Source organism: Pan troglodytes, chromosome 12, assembly GCF_028858775.2.
Source record: "Pan troglodytes isolate AG18354 chromosome 12, NHGRI_mPanTro3-v2.0_pri, whole genome shotgun sequence".
NCBI lineage: Eukaryota > Metazoa > Chordata > Mammalia > Primates > Hominidae > Pan > Pan troglodytes.
Genome location: NC_072410.2, coordinates 35411481 through 35437820, shown reverse-complemented (window position 1 = coordinate 35437820; position 26340 = coordinate 35411481).

The following is a 26340-nucleotide window of genomic DNA, read 5'->3' as shown; positions in this document are numbered from 1 at the left end:
AAGTGGTACAGTTTACCACTTAAATGATAAATTTAAGACCTCTGCTTCTGAGTCTAGTGCTGTTCCAACTGAGTCAGATGACAAACCTCTCATTTGATGGTCCTTGTCACCTGTCTTCTTTGATGTTCAACCTTGGAAGAATGTACTATAGTTAATGTCTAAATAGAGACAGTTTTGATGGTGACCAGTGGCAAACCAGATGAGGTATCAGTACAAAAGATGCGAGCCTAACTATCCTAGTCAAACTGAGATGTACGTGTACTGGGCTGCATCCTATTATATTGGGTAGAATTTGACATGCAGAAGGAAGAAAGATGCATGCACATCATCTATCTAGAAAAACGAGAGTGTGGGCAGATTTGTCCTAGACACAGTTCAGGACATGGGTTAGTTCTAGGCATCTCTGGGAAGGGCCCACTACATCCCATCCTGCTTCCAGTGAATGCTTCAAGATCATCCATGGAAGGCCTTTACCTGGGTACCTAGCTTCTCTGCCAGGCAGCTCGTTCCCCACACAAATCTATTCTTCTCCTTGCTGTAATCTCCATTAATATTCTGGTCTGAACTGCGTCCTGTAAGGAGGTAGCAGGAAGCTCTGCCTGGATTAGCCAGGCAGAGTGAGACTCTCAGGGGACAAAAGACATCCAAATCTTGCAGGTGTGGGCTGAATCCCAAGTCTGCTTGGCAGAAAGAAAGCTCCAGAGGTTTCCAGGGATATGCACGTTCTCTCTCTCTCTCTCTCTCACACACGCACACACACACTCAAGCATAAGATCATTCCTTATGGTTTGAAAAGTCAGATTCATGAGGTATGATGGAGTATATCAAACTTCACTGAAATACACTTGCAGGTTCCTACCTCAGCCATGTGTAACCTGAGCTGGCTGGATGATATGCCCACTAAAAACCTAGGTTAGGCTCCTGCTTTTGAAGCTTACAGCTCTGTGAACCTGAGTCACTTTGGTTCTCTGAGATTCAGCTTCACCATCTGTAAAATAAAAATAATATTTAGTTCATTGAGTTGTTGAAGGATTGACTGGCACACTTATGGGAATACATGGTATGATGGTTAATACTGAGTGTCAACTTGATTGGATTGAAGGATGCAAAGTATTGATCCTGGGTATATCTGTGAGGGTGTTGCCAAAGGAGATTAACATTTGAGTCAATGGGCTGGGAGACGCAGACTCACCCTTAATCTGGGTGGGCACCATCTAATCAGCTGCCAGCAAATATAAAGCAGGCAGAAAAAAGTGAAAAGACTAGACTGGCCTAGCCTCCCAGCCTACATCTTTCTCCTGTCCTGGAAGCTTCCTGCCCTTGAACATTGGACTCCAAGTTCTTCAGTTTTGGGATTCAGACTGGCTTTTTTTTTTTTTTTTTTGCTCCTTAGCTTGCAGACGGCCTATTGTGAGACCTTGAAATCCTGTGAGATAATACTTAATACACTTCCCTTTAAATATATATCTATCCTATTAGTTCTGTCCCTCCAGAGAATCCTGAGTAATACACATGGTAAATTCTAGTATTAATTCAAGTGTATGGTGTGACAATGATAACAAAGAGAATAATGTTAGAAGATGATGACATTGGTGAGGATGATGTTGATAAAGATGAGGAGGAGGATGTTGGTGCTGCTGAGGAGGTTGATGCTGATGCAGTTGTTACTTATGATGACGAAGAAGAAAACGAGGATGAGGAGGAATGTGATATGAATGCTAAGAGTTTGGCAACCACTTGAACGTTGTCTTCAGCACTGACAGAGGCACAGAGTAGGTGTAATCTCCTAGCTCCAGATCAGCATAAGGGTGGAAAAAAACCCTATGTTTCTTGAGCACCTGCCATGATCCAGGGATGCTGACAGCATCCACAGCCTTACCCTTCTTCCCCTTTGCAGCAACTCCACAGTGTCTCCACATTAGTTTAAGCAAAGCAAGGTAATTTGCCCAAAGTCATATAGGCTAAGAAAAAAAACAAACAAACAAACCCAGAAACGAAGCATTTTATAAAATAAGAATTGTATAAATTTCTAATCTTTATATTCATCATTTTCTATATAAGGAAGACTATTTACAAGCCAACAGAATGAGCGTCCTCAAGGGGAGTGAGGCAAACATCACTGGAATATCCAGAAGTGATATAAATAACTGCCTATGAGTTATCACCTGGCACATTGAACCAGATGACCTCCTGAGCCTGTTAGCTGTATGATTTCAGGACAAATATATGCTACTTACACCCTGTACCCCCAGGAATGGCAAATCTCTTCATCTCCTTGGCAATATACAATGGTGGTTAAGATCAGAGACTGAAATCATGCCAACCTGACTGCAGGTCCCAGCTCTACATTTTATAAACAGGCAAGGGAAGGCCCAGAGAGGGTAAGGGACTTGGTTGAGAATGCACAGTGAGTTGGGCAGCAACACCAGGTGCAGGACCCAGGTGTCCTGATTCATCAATATTCTTCCCTGGGAGACCAAGCCCTTGTTTGTGGATGCCAATCCGTGCCATCCACAATGTCTCTCAGGTGGCAAGTCTGTTCCACATTTGCCCAGTTTGTGAGCCGTTGATCTCATCTGCTTCTAACAGCTCATCCTAGGCCTGGCACCTTCTTCAGAAGTAACCAGGGTTCTGGGAAACTGACCATGGTGCTGGTCTGAAGGTAGAAAGTAGTCTGTGTGTTGCCATGACCATGATGGCAACTGGTCTGCCTAAGTGATTTATTGACTTTTCAAGCACAGCTTGGTGAAGCAGGCAGGGTAGGCGTATTTATCTTGTGTTTACAGATGAAGTAACTGAGGTTCAGTGGGGTGAGGCACTAGTCACCACCCTCTGTGGGCCTCGGTTTCTTCACCTGGCCATAAGGTCTTTTCCAATTCTTATAGCCTATGCCTCTATAATTTGTCCAAGGGCACACAACTAATAAAAAGCAAATTCAAAACTATGAGGTCTTGGGGCTGCTATACTAATGATCTTTTTAATACTAATTACATTAGTTTTCTAGGGCTGCTGTACGTACCACAGACTTGGTGACTTAAAACAAGAGAAACTTATTCTCTCACAGGCTGGAGGCCAGAAGTCTGAAATCAAGGTGTCGGCAGGGCCACGCTCCCTCCGAAACCTCTAGAGGAGAGTTCTTCCTTGCCTCTTCCAGCTTCTGATGGCCCCAGGAGTTCCTTGGCTGAGGCAGTGCAACTCCAGTTTCTGTCTCCATCTTCACGTGGCTGTCTCCCCTCTGTGTCTGTGTCTTCACACGGTGTTATCCTCTCATCTGAATTTCTGTCTTCTTATAAGGACACCAGTCATATTGGTTTAGGGCCCACCCTAATGACCTCAGCTTAACTTGGTTACATCTGCAAAGACCCTACTTCCAAGTAAAATGACAGTCACAGGTCCTGGGGGTTAGGGCTTCAATGTATCATTTTTGGGGATGCAATTCAACCTATAACCTTAATCATACTTAACCTTTAAACAAAAGATTTTCCTGGATGCCAGGCTCTTTTGCATGGGTAATCTCATTTAACAGGTACGTGAAGTGAGCTCTATTATTATCTTCCTTTTATATGGGAAGAGGCTGAAGAGAGCAGCTGGGTAACTTGCTCAAGGTCAAACAGACGCTAACCCCACCTCAGCTGACTGCTGAGGCCGCACCCTTAGCCAACCGGCAGCGCTGCCTCTGCTGTGGCCCCTGAGCCTGCGGTTTCACGTGGGGGTGGCTGTGAAGAAGGCTGTGTCTGTGTGGTGAGGAGGACCAAGCACGGCTGGTCTGGTAGTTTTGTTTTGTCAGCTGAAACGCCAACACACAGTGAGTAGATATTGAGTCTGGCGTCCTCCCTGCAACTCTCCAAGTGGCTGTGGTTTCCCACAGCAGCCCGCGGCCCAGGGTGAAGTCATCGGGAGAAAGTGGGCACGATGTGAGTCCCAGGGAGACAGGAACACTGGGAATTTCACCTCGACATTGAGCTTGGGTGGAGAAGGAGTGCAAAAGGCAGGGACCAGCTCACAAGAAGGGCCCAGTGTGGGTGGTTAGAGGCAATGTGGGTATAAGCAGGGCCTGTGGATTCAGGCAGCCCTAGGATGGGGTCCCTGATCCATTGTCTATTATCTGTGTGACCTCAGAGAAGTTGCCTAAATTCTCTGAGCCTCAGTTTCCCTCAGCTATCCTCACTTCACAGTGCTGTTGTGAAGACTCAGAAAAAACCTAAAGCCAGTGTTTCACCCAGAGGAAGGGCAGCCAATGCCCACAAATGGCTGGTGTGGCTGACTTGAGGAGGGCCAAGGAGTAGGAAAGAAAATGGAATATTGGTGACTTCAAGGAATTTATAGGCAAAAGGTTACACAAGAAAGTGGCCTTAGTGTATTTATAACAAAAGCAGATTGGATTAAGGCGAAGACTTGGAGCTGGCAGGGAGTAAACAGAGAGCTTTCATGGAGAAACGGAGTCCTGAGAAGGATTGTGAAGAAGAGCAGGAAGGACTGGAACAGATGAGGCCCACAAGGGCCCAAAACCCTGAGGGCCCTGAGCCCTCCACCAGCAGCAGCAGGTCCTGGGGAAGCTCATTCCCCTCTGGGGATTGCACTAGACATCTTCTGAGATGGCCAAGCTCCTCCTTCCCTCTTCCTTCTCCACAAATCACAGCGTACCCTATGCCCAACACACACACACACACACACACACACACACACACACACATCATTTTTTGTTTGAAGAATCACCAAACCTGGGTTTTCCCTGGGAAGGTCCTGTCAGTCAAGAAGTGTGTTACCCAGAGCTAATGAGTAACTCAAGAGAGATCAAAAGATAGAAGTGATGCCTTTTATTAAGCTCACAGATTTATTATAAGTGAGCCGGCAGGACCACACAGGTCTCCCGTCCCAGTGCAGGAAAACTGAGTGTGTGTGTGGTCTGGAGCAGTCGAAAGGCAGCGAGACGGCGGGTGTGAGCCTAATAAAGGCTATAATTGGCACCTCTTTTCCAGCAAAACCCACCGGCCACCTTCTCCCCACTGCTAGGCTCTCTCCTTGCAGGGAGGAGTGTAGAAGGGGAGGCTCCGCCCAGAGGAGGAGCCCAGGAGTGGGCAGGGGATGGTCATCCAGGTACAGCCTCCAACCCCAGCCCTCCAGCTGAAGCCCCAGTGGCTCCGAGTGTAAGTCAGCAGGGGAGAGGGCACTTCTTCCTGCGAGACTATCCGATGGGGTGGTCAGGAGGTGTGTTTTTGCAGACATCCAGGCTGGTCACAGGCATCCACTGACATGCACCTTTCTCAGCACAGAGGACCAGGGAGACTGAGTCATTTCCATAAACTGGTGTCGGGTTCATATCAGTTAATATTTTATTATAATAAATATTGTAAACACTTGTTGCAGTAGCAACAAAAATATTTTAAAAAGCTAGAACTGTGAGCTTCAATTCCTGCAATCCCCAAATTCCAAAAGAAAGACTGCGGTGGTGTGTGTCTGTGTGTGAGACCCTCTCTCTGTGGAACATTGGTGGACAAGCAGCTGGCATTGCTCTGGGACTTTTACAAGATGAGCTCAGCATTTGCTGGACATCTATTCTACTTTGGCCAAAACATGATGGTGGACTTCCATCTCTGAGGAGGACTCCTACAAAGCCAGCCATATAAAATGAGGCTCTTTCTTTATAAAACATGGGTGTCCTTGGCCAGTTCAAACACCTTAGGGCCTCAGTTTTTAATCTGTATGAGAAGTTAGAGCCACCCTAAACTTGAGGCCTTTTTCAGCTCTGAGACTGAATTTGGGCCTTACAAGCAAGGCTCATGTGTAACTCCAAGGCCCAATTCCTGGTCCCAGTGCCCCTCCACTTTCCATCACAACCACAGCCCCTATTTCCCACAGTCCTTCAAGCCCTCCCCTGCAGCCTCTCACCTCCTCCTATCCTGCCTTGTTTCCAGCCATCCTCCCATCTGCACAGCACCTCCCAACCCACCTGCACACATTATAGCCTGGCTAATTCTGCCCTGGCAAACCCACAAGCCTGATAATTCCCCCCAACATTCCTTGGCAGGCTCCCCCTTCTTCTTGGCAGGGATTTAAGAGCCAAGAGCAGCCATGAGCTCATGTCCTGCTCTGGCTTTGTTACTTCTAGAAAGCCAGCTTCATTTATTAATAGCTATTAATTATTGCTACAAGTAATTGAACCTAAGTTGAACATTCTGAGACTGCCTTAAAAAAATTATCTTCCTTTTATAAGGTTTTGCTTTGAATGCTTTTTAAAACTACTTGCTCTGCTTTAAGATTTTACTCCTATATCAAAAAAAAATTGTGGGATTATGAGAGCTCTCTTCTGTGAACACAATGGTGCTCAAAGTAAGTTTTAACAGATTGACAGGAGATTCGGAGAGTCTCAGATATGGAAGGCATGAAGAACACTAAAATTAACTGGGCACTTCATATTTGTGAGCTCATTAAACATGAGAACGATTGACCACTAGTATTTCATTTCCCCAGCAAAGGGACCAAAGCTTCCAGAAGTGAAGTCCTATAGCCAATGGGAGAATTGGGTTTGGGCTGGGTGTGGTGGCTCACACCTGTAATCCCAGCACTTTGGGAGACCAAGGTGGTAGGACAGTGATATGGTTTGGCTCTGTGTCCCCACCCAAATCTCATCTTGTAGCTCCATTCCCACGTGTTGTGGGAGGGACCCAAAGGGAGATAATTGAATCATGGGGGCAGTTTCCCCCATACTGTTCTCATGGTGGTAATAAATCTCACAAGATCTGATGGTTTTATAAGGGGTTTCCACTTTCACTTCTCTCTCATTCTCTCTTGCCTCTGCCATGTAAGAAGTGCCTTTTGCCTTCCACCATGATTGTGAGGCCTCCCCAGCCACGTGGAACTGTAGGTCCATTAAACCTATTTTTCTTCCCAGTTTCATGTATATCTTTATCAGCAGTGTGAAAACGGACTAATACAGTAAATTGGTACCAGTAGAGTGGGGCACTGTTGAAAAGATACCCGAAAATGTGGAAGTGACTTTGGAATTGGGTAATAGGCAGAGGTTGGAACAGTTTGGATGGCTCAGAACAAGAAAGAAAAATGTAGGAAAGTTTGGAACTTCCTAGAGACTGGTTGAATGGCTTTGACCAAAATGTGGATAATGATATGGACAATGAAATGCAGGCAGAGGTGGTCTCAGATGGAGATGAGAAACTTATTGGGAACTGGAGTAAAGGTGACTCTTGCTATGTTTTAGCGAAGAGACTGGTAGCATTTTGCCCCTGCTCTAGAGATCTGTAGAACTTTGAACTTGAGATAGATGATTTAGGGTATCAGGCAGGAAAAATTTCTAAGCAGCAAAGCATTCAAGAGGTGACTTGGGTGCTGTTTAAAGCATTCAGTTTTAAAAGGGAAACAGCATAAAAGTTTGGAAAATTTACAGCCTGACAATGGGATAGAAAAGAAAAACCCATTTTCTGGGGAGAAATTCAAGCCAGCTGCAGAAATTTGCTTAAGTAACAAGCAGCCAAATGTTAATTGCCTAGGCAATGGGGTAAATGTCTCTGGGCCATGTCAGAGACCTTTGAGGCAACCCCTCCCATCACAGGCCTGGAGGCCTACAAAGAAAAAATGGTTTTGTGGGCTAGGCTCAGGGTCCCCCTGCTGTATGCAGCCTAGGGACTTGGTGCCCTGCATCTCAGCCACTCCAGCCATGGCTAAAAGGGGCCAAGGTACAGCTTGGACCATGGCTTCAGAGGGTGCAGGTGCCAAACCCATGGCATTGAGCCTGCAGGTACACAGAAGTCAAGAATTGAGGTTTGGAAACCTCTGCCTAAATTTCAGAGCATGTATGGAAATGCCTGGATGTCCAGGCAGAAGTTTACTGTGGGGGTGGGGCGCTCACTGAGAACCTCTGCTATGGCAGTATGGAAGGGAAATGTGGGGTCAGATCCCCTACACAGAGTCCCCACTGAGGTCCTGCCTAGTGGATCTGTGAGAAGAGGGCCACCATCCTCCAGACCCCAGAATGGTATATCCACTGACAGCTTGCACCGTGCACCTGAAAGAGCTGCAGACACTCAAAGCCAGCTTGTGAAAGCAGCTGGGAGGGAGGCTGTTCCCTGCAAAGCCACAGAGGTGGAGCTGTCCAAGATCATGGGAACCAATCTCTTGCATCAGCGTGACTTGGATGTGAGACACGGAGTCAAAGGAGATCATTTTGGAGCTTTAAGATTTGACTGTCCTGCTGGATTTTGGACTTGCATGGGGCCTGTAGCCCCTTTGTTTTGGCCAATTTATCCCATTTGGAATGGCTATATTTACCCAAAGCCTGTACCCCCATTGTATCTAGGAAGTAACTAACTTGCTTTTGATTTAACAGGCTCATAGGTAGAATGGACTTGCCTTGTCTCAGATGAGACTTTGGACTGTGAACTTTTGAGTTAATGCCGAAATGAGTTAAGATTTTGGAGAACTATTGGAAAGGCATGATTGGTTTTGAAATGTGAAGACATGAGATTTGGGAGTGGCCAGGGGCAGAATGATATGGTTTGGCTCTGTGTCCCCACCCAAATCTCATCTTGTAGCTCCCATGGGAGGGACCCAGTGAGAGATAATTGAATCACAGGACGGTTTCCCCCATACTGTTCTTGTGGTAGTGAGTAAGTCTCACAAGATCTGATGGTTTTATAAGGGGTTTCCGCTTTCACTTCTCTCTCATTCTCTTTTGCTACCACCATGTAAGAAGTGCCTTTCACCTTCTGCCATGATTGTGAGGCTTCCCCAGCCACATGGAACTGTAAGTCCATTAAACCTATTTTTCTTCCCAGTCTCAGATATGTCTTTTTCAGCAGCATGGAAATGGATTAATACAGATGGCTGAGGCCAGGAGTTCAAGACTGAGTAACACAGCAAGGCCCTGTCTCTACAAAAAATTTTTTAAATTAGCTGGGCATGGTGACCTGTGCCTGTAATCCTAGCTACTCTGGAGGCTGAGGCAGGAGGATCACCAGGAGTTTGAGGCTGTAATGAACTATGATCATGCCACTGGACTCCAGGCTGGGTGGCAGAGTGAAATTCTGTCTCAAAAATAATAAATAAATAAATATATAAATAAAAGAGGTGGATTTGGACCCAGGTCTGTTTGACTCCAAACATGATGCCCACTGCCTTTATTTACTCAGGCTGAAGTTTCTGGAAATACAGTAAGTTCAAATGCATTAGCACACAATAAGTATGTGCAGTGAGGCCTTTCCTTTATTGCGAGTTACAGTATCTGACATTTGTTTCATCCAAATGAAACAAATTCATCAAAGTGAGATGAATGAAGATTTTCAGATCTTAGAGAAGCTCATTTAACATTTTGAGGAGGTAAGAAAAATAAAATACAGGCACTATAATTAGCAAGAAATTAGTTTCACTTCGCTGTATAGCAACAGAAAGAAAATTTGAGTGAACCTAAAATTTATACAGCTGAATTTTTTTCCATTCTTAAAAATTGTGTTAGGTCGGGCACAGTGGCTCACTCCTGTAATGCCAGCACTTTGGGAGGCCAAGGTGGCTGGATCACCCGAGGTCAGGAGTTCGAGACCAGCCTGGCCAACATGGTGAAACCCCGTCTCTCCTAAAAATACAAAAATTAGCCAGGTGTGGTGGTGTGCGCCTGTACTCCCAGCTACTCAGGAAGCTAAGACAGGAAAATCCCTTGAATCCAGGAAGGCAGAGGCTGCAATGAGCCAAGATCGCACCGCTGCACTCCAGCCTGGGTGACAGAGCGAGATTCCATCTCAAAACAAAAATTATATACACACTAGAGTTGAATTTTAAAAGCCACTTTTCCTTGACAGGTCTTACCACCTCCATGTTTCTGTTTCTCCACCTATCCACCTATCCTGTTTCTTAAGGACCTTACTCTGTAGAAAGTTCTGGCTTTTCCTTAATCCTTCTGCTATGAAAATGGAATGTGTGGTTAAGGACCAATCTCTTGAATGCTAACACAAATGTAAGTACTTGTGAGAAGATAGGCAAGGTAAGCTAAGAGGGAATGTAAGAATACTTGTTACAGGATAAAGTTTAAATATTATGGGGTGAAAGCTGGGGTAGGGGAGAGAAGGCAGCAAGGGGGAAGGGAGGCTTAGAAGCTCCTTTTGATGGTTTTCACTCCTCTCCTTACTTTAGGTCAAGAGTCAGCAAACTTTACCCATGGGCCAAATCTGCCCCACCACCTGTTTTTGTATAGTGTGTGAACCAAGAATGCTTTGTGCATTTTTTAATAGTTGAAAAAATCAAAAGAAGACTTTGTGACACATGAAAATTATACAAAATTCAAATTTCAATATTCGTCAATACAGTGTTATTGAAACACGGCTACGCTCATCTGTTTGCGTATTGTCTGTCTGCTTTTGCTACAGCAGAGTTAGGTCGTTGTGATGGAGATTGATATGGTTTGGATTTGTGTCCCCGCCCAAATCTTGTGTCAAATTGTAATCCCCAGTGTTGAAGGCAGGGCCTGGTGGAAGAGGATTGGATCATGGCGGTAGATTTTCCCCTTTGGTGCTCTTCCCGTGATAGAGTTCTCACAAGATCTGGTTGTTTAAAAGTGTGTGGCACTGCCCTCCTCGCTCCCTCTTCCTCCCACTCTGGCTAAGTAAGACGTGCCTGCTTCCCCTTCGCCTTCTGCCATAACTGAAAGTTTCCTGAGGCCTCCCCAGAAAATATCATGCTTCCTGTACAGCCTGTGGAACCATGAGTTCATTAAACCTTTTTTCTTTATAAATTACCCAGTCTCAGGTATTTCTTTACAGTCATGTGAGAATGGATTAATACAGAGACTACGTGGTCCATAAAGCCTAAAATATTTGCTATTTGGCCCTTCACAGAAAAAGTTCACTGACTCCTGCTCTAGATAATCCCCTTTCCCAACCATGCGTTTCCCACTCCTCCACCACCCTCCTTACCCATCGAGGAAGGAAAGAGGGAAGGCAGTTGTGTGGAGTTGTAGGTTGCAGCCAGAGTGAGTGACATGTGTGTGTTCAGTTTGATATTGTTTAATTTCTTTCTTTATTTTTTAGTGTTCAATGAGCACATTTCAGTCATCTGGACATTTAGCTTTCTGTCTCAAGCACTTACTTTGATAGACACTGTGTTAATAAGGGCCACATTTGTCCCTCATGCAATATTGCCAGATACGATTTTAGGCTCAGCTAGACACGTGAGTTAGAGGCTGAACAAAAAGTAGGGGGATAAATAATTATCAGGATAATCTAAGTCCCTGCCTCAGCTATTTAAAGAAAAGAGAAGGTGGAGCCTGCATTCTCCACATCGATGGCACTCGCTGGGTGCCTGGGCCACCCTCTCGGGACTCTTCTGCAGTCAGTGCAGCCTTCTGGTTGGCAGTGATGGATGCTGCAATTAGATCTGCGTTGGGAGAAAACTCCCTTTCTTGTTAAAAAGTGGTGTGATTGGCACTGTCTTCAAAGGCTACACTTCCGCTGTCTGCCTCATCCCCATGCTGACTGGGTGATATGGGGCACAGGGAGGTGGGTGTGAGGAGGGGGATGACTCATCCTGGTCCATTCACTTCATAAGGAAGAGTAGCTCACATGCCCTTCTCAGGCCCCACACTCTGAGTTGCTGTTCTGCAGCCTGGCTTGGTGGGTACAATTCCTGCTTGACACCCTGAGAGCCACATCTTTGCATGCATAGTGCTTGTCACTTCTCAAGCAGTTGGAGTTCCTTCTGAGAGCCAAATGACCTTGGCATTACAGGATGTCTTGCTCATCACCTGTGAACCCCCTCTGCTGGGTTCTCTTTCTCCCCAACCTCCACAGATTGGTCATTCTCAAGTTTCACCCTCACTTCCACATATTTTTTCCTGGGAGAGTCGCACATTCCCAGGAGGAAGTCAAATATGCCTTCTATACTGCTGACTCTGAAATCTATCTACTTAGTTCTGGCCTTTCTCTAGAGCAACCAGTGTATATTTCCAATGCATTTGTTCATTTCTCCCTAATTATTCACTGAGATCTTGTCCTGCTCCAGCATGTGTCCAGCACTGTGGATATGGTGCAGGGCAGGTGAGCCCCAAACTGGGGCTTAGCCTGGGAGAGTTCTTTGCTTTGCCCAGGTAAGAATTCAAGGGTGAGCTGGAGGTTGAATAAAACAGCTTTATTGAAGCAGCAGTGTTACAGCTTTAGTGGTGTTACAGCTTCAGCAGCGTTATGGCCCTTGTGACTGCTCCTGCAGAGCAGGGCTAGCCCACAGGCAGAGAGCAGCAGCTCAGGGCAGTTCTGCAGTCATATTTATACCTACTTTTAATTACATGCAGATTAAGGGGTAGTTTATGCAAAAATTTCTAGGAAGAGGGTAGTAACTTCTGGGTCATCAGGTCATTGCCACAGAAAAGGGTGGCAACTCCCGGGTATTGCCATGGCAATGGTAAACTGACAGGGCACACTGGTGGGTGTGTCTTATGGAACGCTGCTTCTGCCTTGGCCCTGTTTTAGCTAGTCCTCAATTTGGTTCCATGTCCAAGCCTCACCTCTGGAGTTGAGTCCCGCTTCCTACCTCAAATACAATGGTGCCCAGGAAGATATGAGTCCTGTCCTCAGAAAAGAGAGACAGAAATAATCGAATGATTCCATAAAGCTAATTCTCCACTGTGTTTAAATCCCCAGAGAAAGATACAAGTGCTATGAAAAGCACATCACAGGGGGACTTGATGTAATTCAGATGGAGGTTGGGGAATTTTGCCAAGGAAGGGGGAAAGTATTGTCAAATGCTGCTGGAGAGGCAGGCTACAGACAGATAATGTGAAGCCTTATTTTTTATCAGTTAATGTGCTTTTAGCTGCATGTAACAGAAACCCAACTTAAGTTGGCTTAAGAAATAAGAAAATGTATCGTCTCATAAGACTGCAAGTCCTAAGCACAAGCAGTCTGCAGAACTGGCTTAATCTAATATCTCCATATTAGTTATCTATTGCTGCATAGCAAATTACCTCCAAACTTGGCAGCTGAAAAAAATATACTTTTTCTTCACAGTTTCTCTGAGTCAAGAATCTTAAGAATGGCTTAGCTGGATGCCTCTAGCTCAAGATCTTTCAAGAGGTTGCAGCCAAATTATCAACCAGGGCTGTGGTCATCCCAAGACCTGACAAGCTGAAGGATCTGCTCCCAAGATCTGTTGCATGGATGTTGATAGGCTTTAGTTCCTCACACACCATCATGCCGAGAGCCTGTTTTTCACCATTTGGGCCTCTCCATAAGGATGCTTGCAACATGGAAGCTTTGCTTCCCCAGTTGCAAGTGAGAAGAGAGTGAGAGGGAAGGACAGATAGAGAAAGAGAGAGGCAGAGAGGGAGTGAGAACCCAACACAGAAGGTGTTATCTTTTTATAACTTAATATCAGAAATAATATGCCATCACTTCCGCCCTACTCTATGCATTAGAAGAGAGTTCTTAGGTCCTGCCCACACTGAAGGAAGGAGATTATACAAGGGCATGAATACCAGGAGGCAGGGACCACGGGGCCATCTCAGAGGCTGCTGGCCACAGGCTCCATCTGTGCTTCTCTGATCTCTCTCATCTCTCAACTCTGCCCCGCTTCTGCTCATTCTTGTATATCAGGCTGGAAGCAAGATGGCTACAGGATTTAAGAGCTTTACCTCCATGCAAGACTATATCCTAAGGAAGAGTTCAAGATTGCATCCAAATGCTTTCCTAGAAAAATAAAGGAAGAACTTTCCCAGAAGTCTCCCCAGGCCTCCCTTCATGTCTCATCAGCCCACTAAGTCAGTTACTGGCAGAGGGATGAAACTGCCATTTGATGACTTGGGCCTGCCATGGGAGCAGGGGACGAGGCCAGCTGCCCCAAAAACATGGGTGGTGGGGTGACAGCATGGAGACCTATGGCAAATTCTGCCACTGTCCCAACTGCTAATTCCATCCTGCAACCCCGTACACCTTCTTTCCTCCTAACAGAACCACCAATTCTGCTAGGGTAGAGGACAGAGAAGATAGGCCCTTCCCTCTGTCCCAGGGAATGAATTGTGGTTGGATTAAGTCAGTGATGGCAATAACCTTTTCCCTTTCCCATATTTTTTCATTCCCAGGTGCTTTAGTAGTTGGAAGGTGCCATGTGGCACAGTCCTGCCCATGAGATTTAAGAAGTCTGCTGGGGAGCTTCTAGGAATATTTCTTTTGTTTGTGAAATGATACTACACTTGAAGCAATGCCCCTTAACCACTCAGAGTCTTCCCCAGGCTTCTTATCTTTAAATGCAGCTGTGACATTTAGTGCTGCACCAACCCTCTTGCACCCAGGAGGTGACAGATTACTGAGGGCCAATGGCCAACATACTGGAGATGACAGCACAAGTAAAAGGCCTGGGTCTTTGACAGCATTGTCGAGCAGCAACACCAAACGTGAAACATAGATGAGATGATTGACAGTGTTTATTGCTTAAGCTGCTGTGAGTCGGGTACTCTGTTGCTTGCATATGAACACACCCTAACTGATAACATTTCTCATAGGAAGGAGGAAGAGGGTTATGCTTGCTGCTGGGCAGCCAAGAATATCCTTCAGAGTCATGTTAAGAATTCGGGTTTTTATTCTAAGAACAATCAGATTTGTGTTTTGAAAAGATCGCTGTAGGTACAGTACGGAAAATAGATGGCAGAGGAGCAACTGTGCATGTGCAGGAAAAGAGTAGGAGGTGATTATAATATTCAGGAAAGAGATAATAGATGCTGACTTGTCTAGGGTTGGTGGCAGTTGAAGGTAAGAACTTGAGACATAGAAGGTGAAAAGCAGGAGGTAAACAATTGCAGTGAGGGTCGGTGGGGAATGGTGAAGCAATGAAATAGGAACTATGTATTTAGGAAAACACTCCTAACCTCGTGATAATGATTCAGTGTCTTCCTCTTTTGTGATAATTTTTGAGTTGGGTGGAAACATATATATTATCAAATCCTTTGTTTTTGAGGAGTTCTGTTTAGAAACTTTCAAAGAGTCTGTCTTATTTTGTTTCTGGCAAAGTATATAAGTGTCTTACAAGTGGTTTCCCCATGAATGTGTAAAGGAACTAATTGAAAAGGTAAAATTGGGGGTGAATTCTTCCTTATTGTTTGATTCCTATGAATGTTGTCATGTTTATGTAACAAATTATAACTTAAAAATAAAACACATAAAATGTCTAAAAAGATAATGTTGTTTTCTTTTTCTTTTCTTTTCTTTTCTTTCTTTTTTTTTTTTTTTTTGAGATGGAGTTTGTCTCTTGTCACCCAGGCTGGAGTGCAATGGCGTGATCTCGACTCACTGCAAACTCCGCCACCCGGGTTCAAGCGATTCTCCTGCCTCAGCCTCCCAAGTAGCTGGGATTACAGGAGTGTGCCACCACGCCTGGCTAATTTTTGTATTTTTAGTAGCGATGGGGTTTCACCATGTTGGCCAGGCTGGTCTTGAAGTCCTGACACCTCAGGTGATCTACCCTCCTTGGCCTCCCAAAGTGCTGGCATTACAGGCATGAGCCACCGTGCCTGGCCTACTGTTGATTTTAAAAGTACTTGTGTAGCATTAGGTGCTTACCCGTAAATGGAATAACGTTCTTGTAAATATCTCTGAATTGCCTCCAGAAGCTTCTAAGTCTTGCAGAATTGCTTAGATTTTAGGAGAAAGCAATAGAACTATGGAGGACTCAAGTCATCAAATTTGCCTTCTATGAACCAGCGCTGTAAGGATTGCATTTGCCTGCCTGGTTAATCCTTGAAGTGTAAGTTGAAGATGAACAGCTCAGTGATAGAGGCTTCAGGTTTTGGAGTCAGCCAGTTCTGGCTTCCAAGTCTGACTAATACTGACTAGTTGCATGATTTTGAGCTAGTTACTTAATGCCGCTGGACCTCAGAGAAGTTTCCTTGCTATAACATTGGTGGTGCTGGTGGTGGTGGTGTATGTGTGTGTGTCGGGGTGGGGGGTCCTGACAGGGATTTCAGGGAAAAGAGTGTGTGGCAAGGTGCCTGAAGCCTGGTGACTGATACGATACCAGGCGCTCTGTGAGTGTAGCTGATTATTAAAGTTCCTAATAAAATCACCATGGGAACATCCCCTTATTAAATCTCATCTCCTCCAGGCTAAATGTGTTAAACATTTCATGTGGATAATTCAAAGAGTCTACTGTGTTTATACTAGGTTTTCTTAGACTTCAGAGCAGAAGTGAGTTTGGCAGTTCTTTCCTCTGCTCCTGGGAGACACAGCACCCTTCCATGCATGAGGAAGTGTGTGGGCACAAGGCTTGCCCAGGGGTCCCTCTGGCTGAGGTCGGCAGACCATGGGTGTATCTGGGACTTTACCACCAACTGCACTGCCTTGTTCCCCTAGCAGGCACTGATGGGGGTCCCATGGCCCCTGGCAGGGCCTCCAGAAGGGCTGGAGCTGAAGCTGGATAGGGGGTGAGGAGGATCAGGGATTCAGGGAGTCTGTTGGCAGGACACCCCCAGGACCCTTCCCCAGTGGCCCTGGGCATCTTCCTTTGCTCTTTCAACGAGGCCTCATCCTCGGTCCTCCCCTTTGCCTCTGTCACCTGTTGCTTCTGACAGGTTTTCTCTCCTCCTGTGTTACTGCAAAACAGAAGGCAGGGGGCATTAAAGGATGGCCCGAGCACAGTGCTCTGAAGCCAAACCCCACTCCTTTGAGAGCTTCTAAGGCTTGTTGTGGCCAGTTACAAAAATGATAGTTCTGTGAGTGAAAAGCCCCAGCCTTCTCATTTCCTTCCTCCCTCCCTTCCCTCCCTCCCTTCCCTCCCTCGTCTCCCTCCCCTCCCCTCCCCTTCCTTCCCCTTCCCTCCCCTCCCCTCCCCTCACCTATCTTTCTTCCTTCCTTCCTTCCTTCCTTCCTTCCTTCCTTCCTCTCTCTTTCTTTTTCCTCTTTTCACCTAATCCCTGTGGGAAAAGGCAGGCATTAATGATGATGAAGCTATGGGTGATTCTCTTGAGAGGGAAAAACAGGTACAGTATGCCTCACACGATGTTTAGCCCAAGAGCTGGGAAGGGGACTTGGGGATGAGGAAAGGATGAGTGTTTCCACAGGTGGGAAACAAGAAGGGTGTGTGGACATGTCTGTAGGGCCCCTTGGCAGTGAGTGGCTACAAGGGAAAACAGAAGAAGTGACCCTGAAGATGACCTTTCTTCCTCTCTCTCCCTTCCAGTCACCTTGACAGACTCAGAGTGTCCAGACTAGCACAGGGTCAGTGAGAGCTTGGGGGAAGAGGTAGAAGCTTTCCTCACTGCAGTGAGGTCTGCAGTTATGAGCAGGAAGGGAAGGCAACGATCAAGCCACAGTGGGGGAGGACAGGAGTTTTGTCTTGCCAGCCAGCTGGTGAATGGCCATGGGATCAAGGTGCATCTCTATCAGGAGGTCAGGACCGATCCTATGAAAACACCCTCACACACGTGTGCGTTTACCTACGTAGAGATATGTACACTGCACACAAAAACTGTGTCTATACACAGGATGGATGGGTGTGTTTAGATGTTGGCAGCTGCCAGGTTGCTGACGGCACCAATAAAATCCACCCCACTACAAGCTTCTGCTTAAATATCACCTTACCAATGAGTTCTTCCCAATAAACCTTCTTAAAATGCCATCCTTGCCCACCCTGACTCTTTGCCTACCTTCCCTCCTTGATTATTTTCCCATGGTCTTAATCAGCACATATTTTTGCTGTGTTGTCTCTCTCCCCAGATATAATTTAAGCCTCTTGAGGATGAGGGCATTGTTTTGTTCACTCCTACACTCCCAGCTCTAGAAATATATCTGGCTTATAGTAGATGCTCAATAAATATTTTTTAGAAGAAGGAAGAAAGAGAGGTGAGAAAAAGTATGAGAAGAAGGGGGCAGAGAAGATAACAGGGAAGGAGAGAGGGAGGGAGGGAGGAAGGAATGAAAGAAGGAAGAAAGGAAGGAAGGAAAAAAGGAAGAAAGGAAGGAAGGAAGGAAAGAAGGAGAGTAGGAGGGAGAAAAAAAAGTAAAGAGTCTGGATCAAGCCCAATAGGTGTCTGACTAGTCCCTGACTATTGTTTATGACTCCCAGCCCAGAATTCTACATTGAGAACAGCTCAAATTGTCCTCAAACAGAGGCATGAAGGACTCTGGGGGCCAAGAAACCCTCTCGTGGGGTTGGGCCTGGGCTGACAAGGAGCTCCCTGGAGGCAGCCCCTGGAATTAGGCTCTTTTCTTGGTGCTGCCTGGTGAAGCCTCCACAGTGGGCAGAGGGGACAGACTCACCAGCCCCTTTGGTCTGGCTAGGAGCTAGCATTTCCTACAGCAAAAGTAGCAAGTGCATTGTTAAATTTAAGCCTCCTAGCATTGCTATGATATGAGTACTATTAATATCCTGCTGTTCCTGAAAATTAAGGTCAATAGAGGTCAGGTGACTCACTTGCCCATCATCACAGAGATGGTCAGTGGAGGCTGTTGAGCCTTGATCCAGATTCAGTGGACCCCAAGCCTTCCCTCTTCCTGCCACTGCTGGCCCTGCCGGTGCCCTAACTTGGCTTTCCCAGGAGCAGCCCATCCCATGGACCTTTGCAAATCTAAAAAGCCCTGTCCTGTGGATCCTGATAAATTCATTCCCACAGAGGTGCTAGCTGATAACAAAAGGCTGAGTTGTAATCCTTCGAGAACTCAATGAGATAACCCCTGTAAATCTCAAGTCACCTGCTCCAAGCACAAAATAGATAGAAGCTAATAATCACAGCACATTGACTGGCAATGTAGTAGGAATGACATCAACATTTGTGGCTGCTGTTATTGTTTGTGAGGTGGGTGGAAACCAGGATACCACTTTCCTTACCGATTTTCTCCTCTCTTCAGCTATTTTCATTGCGCTGAACACTGAACAGGCTTCCATAGTTGAAAAGGTTCTCTCACACATTATTTCTTTTGCGCTTGTCAACGAGCTGATGAAGTGGCTTCATAGTCCCATTTTTCAGATGAGGAAATTGAGGCTCCCAGGCCAGTGCTGTTTCTACCATTCACTCCAGCCCCACTTTCTATTTCCTCTCCCATTTCCCCAGTCCAACAAGAGCCACTGGACATTGGTGGGGGTGCAGAGAAGAGGAACAGTGACATTTGTCTTCTGTCATCTCTGTTTTCTTCTGTGATTCTGGGGTGCTGGGTGTAGTTTCCATGTCTGGTAGGACAGAAATCATGTTGTTTCCACAAAACAGGAAATCTCTGTCCAGCTAGTCTGATGAATTTCTAGCTTTCATTTTTCACATCAGAAGATGTAACAGTTCTCTAGCATTGTGTTTTGGGACTTGCTTGAAGCCCCATTTCTTCCAGGAATTCCTTCCCATGTGAGGGGAGTTGGGATGGGAGCAGAAGGCCAGAGATGGGTGTTAGCATGACTTGGGGCTGTCCTCATGATTTCTGTATTGTTTGAATCTCGACAGACTTTGAATTTTTTGATGAGACTGGTCATAGATCATGATGCACATTTATTATTTATGGGGTGGATTTTTGGACTGCAGAGCTAGCAGCAAAGTGGATGCATGATGCCATTAATCACAGTTAATGTCTGTGGTAACTGAAAGTTGAACCATGTTGTCGGGGGACTGGTGTTAAGAACTGTATCTTGCAACTGAAATTTATATTTGTCAGAACCATGCAAAGCAAGAACTACCTGTGTTCAGTTGGCTGCTAGACATCGCCACCTGGAAATCCAACAAGCACCTCAAACTTGCCACTGCTCCCTTTAAATCTTCTCTCTTTTCTGATTCCCCAAAGCACCCTCCATGTAGAAACTCAGGCTAGGAATGTGGGAATCCCTTCATCTCCTGATCCCATTCACTCTACATCCAGTTTCCAATCCCTATCATTCCACATCCTAAATATTTCACAACTCCATCCTAAACTCCTTCTACCACCCCACTTCATGTCGCCATCTTGCTTGTGGGTGTACCGTAATATTGACTCACTATTTCTGCAGTTGCCCATTCAACCAGTCCTTCACACACTGCTGTTAACTAAAACACAGATCTGATACTATTATGATGTCCTTGCTCAAAGCCCTTCCGTGTTACCCTGTCACCTAGAGGGTAAACTCTATCACCATGGTAGAGAGGACCATGCAAATTGGCCCAGTATAGATCAACCATGCAACTCCAAACTTTGTATTCAGTTATGTGACAACATTCATTGAACACCTACAATAGGCCATCTCTTGGATTGTGCAGATGAATAAGATACAGTCTGCAGGGCCTACCTTATGGAAGGCCTTTTCTACCATCGGCTCTGTTCTTCTAGAACTCCTTGTCAATATTCGATGCCGTAGAACCACAGAACCTTGCTGTAGCTAGTTTACATTCTTTTGTTCACAGTACCTTTTAATCAGAAATGTCCTCTCCTCCATGCTCCCATAGCTCTCTTCTGTGGCTCTGCCATTGCTCTCACTGCATAGCTTTATAACCAACTGCTTCTGTGTCTCTACCAGAAGACAAGGGCTGTATCATAAGATACATATTTGTACACAGATGAATAATCATCTGTGCAATCCAAGTCCATGGCATATTGTAGGTGTTCAACGAATGTTGTCATGTCACTGAATACAAAGTTTGAAATTGCACAGTTGATCTATACTGGACCAATTTGCATGTAATGTTACAGCATAACAAATGTTTCCTTCCTTTTCTTTTCTTTTCTTCTCTTATAAAGTCTCTCTCTGTCACCCAGGCTTGAGTGCAGTGGTGTGATCTCACTGCAACCTCCGCTTCCCAGATTCAAGTGATTCTCCTACCTCGGCCTCCCGAGTAGCCTGGATTACAGGTGCGCACCACCATGACCAGCTAATTTTTGTATTTTTGGTAGAGGTGGGGGTTCCACCATGTTGGCCAGGCTGGTCTCAAACTCCCGACCCCAGGTGATCCGCCCCCCTTGGCCTCCCAAACTGCTGGGATTACAGGCGTGAGCCACCATGTCTGGGCCCAAATGATTTATTTCCCTTCATTTTATTGCAACGGCAGTGAATGAGCAGGTCATACTATGTCTGCTCCAGACTGAATGTTTGTGTTTCCCCAAATTCACAGGTTCAAACCCCCAATGTGATCATACTAGGAGGTGAGGTCTTTGAGAGGTGATTAGGTCATGAAGGTGGAAACTTCACAAATGGAATTAGTGTCCTTATTAAAAAAAAAAAAAAAAAAAAAAAGCTTCCAAAGAGCTCTCTCGCCCCTTTCCTCTACGTGAGGACACAATGAGAACTTGGCCATCTGCAACCTGGAAAGGGCCCCTCACCAGAACTCAACCATTCTGGCACTCTGACATCAGACTTTCAGCTTGCAGAACTATGAGAAATAAATGCTTATTGGATAAGCCACCCAGTCTATGGTAATTTGTTACAGTATCCAAAACTGACTCATGCACATTTTACGATGAGGAAACTGAGGTTCACGGAAACTAAGTGGTTTATCCAAAATCACACATCTTTCACTTGTCAGAGCTCTCTCAAGCCCAAACCTTCTGACTTGAAGTCCAGACCTGTCTCTCTGGCTGATTTCAGTCCTGACCTTTCTGTTAGCTACGTGTTGGGGGTGCACGTCATGGAGAGCAGGTGTTTGCTCATCCTGTCCACTGTCCTTCCCAGTGCCTAGAATCCAGGGTAAGTATGCACACATATTTGTTGGATTAATTAATTCACAAGTTAGTGAGTGTCACATGGGGTCAAGTTTTGCTGGTTGGAATAGAAAAACCAGGGAATTGGGAACTCAGTAAGCATCTGTGAAAGGGATATAAAAATCTTCCTCAGTTCTAGCGTCAGCAGGTAAGAAGAGGGCCACTGTCTCTCCTATGCCCAGATAATAGGATGTCTGTAGGGTTCCCCAGGGCTGAAGCTCCCCAGACACTTCAGTCTTCCTGAACAGGTGAAAGAAAACCTTAGCGGACAGACGGCTCCTACCACCCCAGGAGTGGGGTTCTTGGAAAGGTATTATCGTTCCCATCCGTCAGGATGGGGCTGGAGCTCATCGCCTTCCAAGAATGTGACTGACGGCAAATTTGAGTTCAAAAGAAGATTAGATTTCAAGGCAACTGGAAGCTATTCAGTTGAAGCCAAGTTTTACAGGGAGAGTTTCCTCCCTCTCCTCTCTTCTCCTTCTCCCTCCAGGGCAGCCCAGGGCTTGTTGGGACCTGAAAAAGAACTGACAGTGCCTGACTGTTCCCCTAATTGAGGAAAGGAGAGATGGAAAACCAGGCTCTGGACTTGTTCACAGCCCAGGGAGGATCCAAGCATCACATCTCCCTGGGTGCCCTCTGGGGACTGAGGCAGCTGCTGGGAGTGAGTCCCACACAGTGGTGGGGGATGCCTGGGCACAGCCATGCTCTCCATTGACCATAATAAAAGAGGTCAGTAATAACAAATAGAAGCCTTATGTTTGTACAGAACTTTCTAATTTAGAAAGCCCTCTTGCAATTTCCATTACAACACCACGGTGAAGCAGGTGGGCGGATGCTGCCAACCCTGGGCCGATAAGAAGTCTGGGGCTCGCTGGGCACAGTGGCTCATCCCTGCAATCCCAGCACTTTAGGAGGCTGAGGCGGGAGGATTGCTTAAGCCCAGGAGTTTGAGACCAGCCTGAGCAACATAGCAATACCTTGTCTTGACAGAAAATTTAAAAATTAGCTGAGTGTGGTGGCGCACACCCAGCTGTTCCAGAGGCTGAGGTGGGAGGATCGCTTGAGCCAGGAGGTTGAGCCTGCAGTGAGCCATGATTGCACCACTGCACTGTAGCCTGGGTGACAGAGAAAGACCCTCCAAAAAGAAAAAAAAAAAAAAAGAAGACTGGAGCCAAGAGAGGTTTAAGGACTTCAACGGGTGACAACCACTGGATGGGGCACCTCCACTATACCTGGCACGCTTCTAAGCACTTTCATGTATGAGCATTTAATCCTCACAGCAACCCTATGAAGTAGATGCTATTTTTATTCCCATTTTATAGATGAGGAAACCGAAGCTCAGATATACTAAGTAACTTGCTTAAGACCCTGCAGCCATTAATGGTGGAGCCAGAATTTAGAACAGGGGTCAGCTATTTACCCACTACTTGATTCTAAATTTCTGAGATCAGAGGAAAATCTCATCCACAGTTTTTTGGAGGGGAGTCCCCGGGTTTGAGCTTTGTTTGAAGATGTGGTCACAGCCACACGCCTCTAATCCCCGTTGAAACCTCGCCAAGCCAGCCGTCATGCTTGGCCATGGCAGACTAAGGGCACTGGGGAGGAATCCAGACCAAAAGGTACCAAACACACAAATGCAAGAACCAGCGCACCGATGGTCGGAGGGCAGCTTGACAGAGAGAAATCAAAAGAATACAGTACCAAGAGGGCAAAACAAGGATAGTCAAAGCCCACCTGGTCGGTCAGCAGCCAGAATGTCTGGAGGAAGGGACAAAAGAAAGGGATGGTGTAAAGGAAGCACATGTTCCATCATCTTGTTTATTTTGTGCACTGTCCTGTCATATGACCTTATTTAAACTTCACATCAATGCTGTGAAGAAACTGAGTTCTAAGAGGTTGAGTTACCACCCATTAATCTTACTACAGTGTTGGCAAAAACCTACTGTCAACATAAAGTGATCTAAATTCTAAACTATCATTATAAATTCCCAAGTTTCCTCCCTTCATGGGCCCCATGGGCCAATCAATCAAAAACCCTTAGCTATTTAGCATTCAAGACTCTTTGCAGGGAGTCCAAGGAACTTCGCACTTGGCACCATCCCCACCTACCAGAAGCTGGCAAATTCACTGGGAGAAGATTCCTCCCAAGTTCATCTTTCCACCTGCAATCAACCGTGGATGAACTGGTGCTTTGTTTGAATAGCTAAGTAGAGTGTTTTCAGCATGGAAAACTGTAGACATAAAGCACTGAAAACAAAACAAAACATAACAAACAAACAAATAAATGGAAATAACTTTTCATTCCCTCATTAGTATTAACCTTAAAACATCTATTAATAGTAATAAAACAAGCTTACTTAAAATCTACCCCTCATTATGAAATAAGAAACAACATATGCTGTTCAAAAGCTTTTGTGCAGAGGAGTAAAATGCCTTCGAGTAAAAGTGATACAATCCTCTAACTGCTCACTTAATTAAACCTAATTTTATTTATGGATTCCTCCTGGCCTTTTCCTTGCTTTGGTTCTCTTCCCATTTAAGCTCTTCTAGTTCTTTCAGATCCAACTGCTAGTCACTTTTTCTCCTTTCTAGTAGCGCCTTTGGGTCTTGCAGAGAAAACTTTCTCTTATTCCTCTCAAGCCCAGCCCAAGGGTAAACCAAACAAACAAGCAGAAAAACCTAGCTTGCTTTGCAAGTACACACACGAGAAGATAAAACAAGAATTCACTTCTTAAATGCTATGTGTGTCTAGTGAATGTTCTAGACCAGAAGTTTCCAAACTTTCTCCAGTCATGGAAACTTAGTGTCTCTGTAATTTTCTCATGGTGCCCCAGGCCAAAAGAAATACCAACACTTCTGTTTATTAAGTAATTAAGTAATTAGGTCCAAACGACTTAATAAGTGTTTGTGGCTTAAAAATTTAGTAGCCATTTGAAAAATTAATACACAAAAAGTAGAAAGAAAAAAGGTTTGTATTCCATTATTAAATAATTACAATGACTTATTTATGGGCACGGCACAACTTCTCAGATCTCTTGGAATCAGGCTGTACAGAGCCACCCTCATTTTCTGTTCCACATTGATTTTCACATGGAACTTATTTGTTTTAATCACAGCAACTGCAAAAAAAATTCCATCAAAAGGAATGTGGTACAATCTAATGTTGAAACTGGGCACTACCTTGAGTTAGGAGTTTGTGTGATGTGTGACAGAGGTTTTCTTGGAGAAAATGGAAAATATTCCATAGCACCCTGGGAGCTCAATGCAGTGCCCTAAGCACATCGGCACACAGTTTGAGAACCACAGTTCTACACGATAAATGCAGTGAGCACTCAAAGGAGGAACAAAAACTTTCCACTAAGATGGTTCACAGATTTCGTGGAGGAGGAGAAATTGAAGCCGGGCTTGCTGGCTTGGCTGGGTAAAGAGGAAGGGATGGGAGCAGGCCAGAAGGGAAGGGGCTGTCTGCAGGGGGTCAAGCAAACTGTGACGGAAGCCAGCAGAAGACTGGACTAGCTGGAGAAAGATATGGAGAGGAAGCAGGCAGGTCTTAGCCATCAGCCTGAGGGCTGGGCCCTGGCTCACCTCCCCTGGGGTCCATCCTTAGTCCTCCTTCACTTTCTGAATTTTTACCAGTTTATGTCTTCAATTAGGCTGAAAGCTCTGAGAAAAGGGACTGTCTGTCTTCCTTTGTATCTTCCATACCCAGTAGCACAGAGCTTTATGCAGAGTGTCCAACAAATATTGACCCTATTGACACCAACCCCTACTGCATGCTAGTATCTGGGCCTTTGCAGACCAATGGCACAACCAAAGGGGTAAGAGGGAGTGGTGGGGATTCCAGTCACTGGACAGGCTACTGGATGAGCTGTCTGATTCCTGCTTCACATTCCCCTATGGCTAATTTTTGGAGAAATGATAGGCAAGGAATTCAGCCCCCATGTTGTTTTCGGAGAGTGCAGGATTGTGTGTTTCCAGATCTCTTATCTGTTGCATCTCCCAAGTTTTACCAGGAGGGCAGACCTTAGCACTCCCAGCCAGCCCAGCCCTCCCTAACCCACCTCCGTTCCCACGAGGCAGCCCAGATGTGACAGTAGCTCATCAGAGAGCTGTTTGTGTCTTTCTTATTTACAGTATAAACAGCATTTAGACTGCAGCTTTGGAAGGCCTCCGTCTATTTGTTCAGGTAAATCCACAGCCCTGGATGTGGTTTCCCTGTGAGATCTCAGGCCAGCAGCTTCTGGATTGCTCCTCTTTGCTGGCCATCACAGAAAGAAGAAATCCTCTGGTCTTCATTGCCTTTGCATGTATTCTGTTGACTAATATTGTTCCTAGCAGAAATTCTCCCAGGAGAAAAGATGGGGTTTGCTTTTCTGTACCTCCATCTGTTCCTTCTCACACACAGCACTACTTTAAATAACAAATCTCTTGGGAACATAGCTCTATAACAAAGTTCATTGGATTAAAAGCAAAGTCAACAATAACAAAAGAAATTTTCATAATCAAAGACTATAGAGCAGACTGCTTCTGCAGCTATGTAACCAAAAACTCTCTGTTTCTGATAAATAGATGTGTTGTTGGAATTTCCTGGCTTTTTTACAAATCCAGGTACATTTATAACCGGCATCTTTTACTTTACAGAAGAGTTGAATTCTAGCAAAGCTAACTCGTAGTAGATTCTCTTTCCAAGGGAAGCCTATTGTTTTTCTCTTAA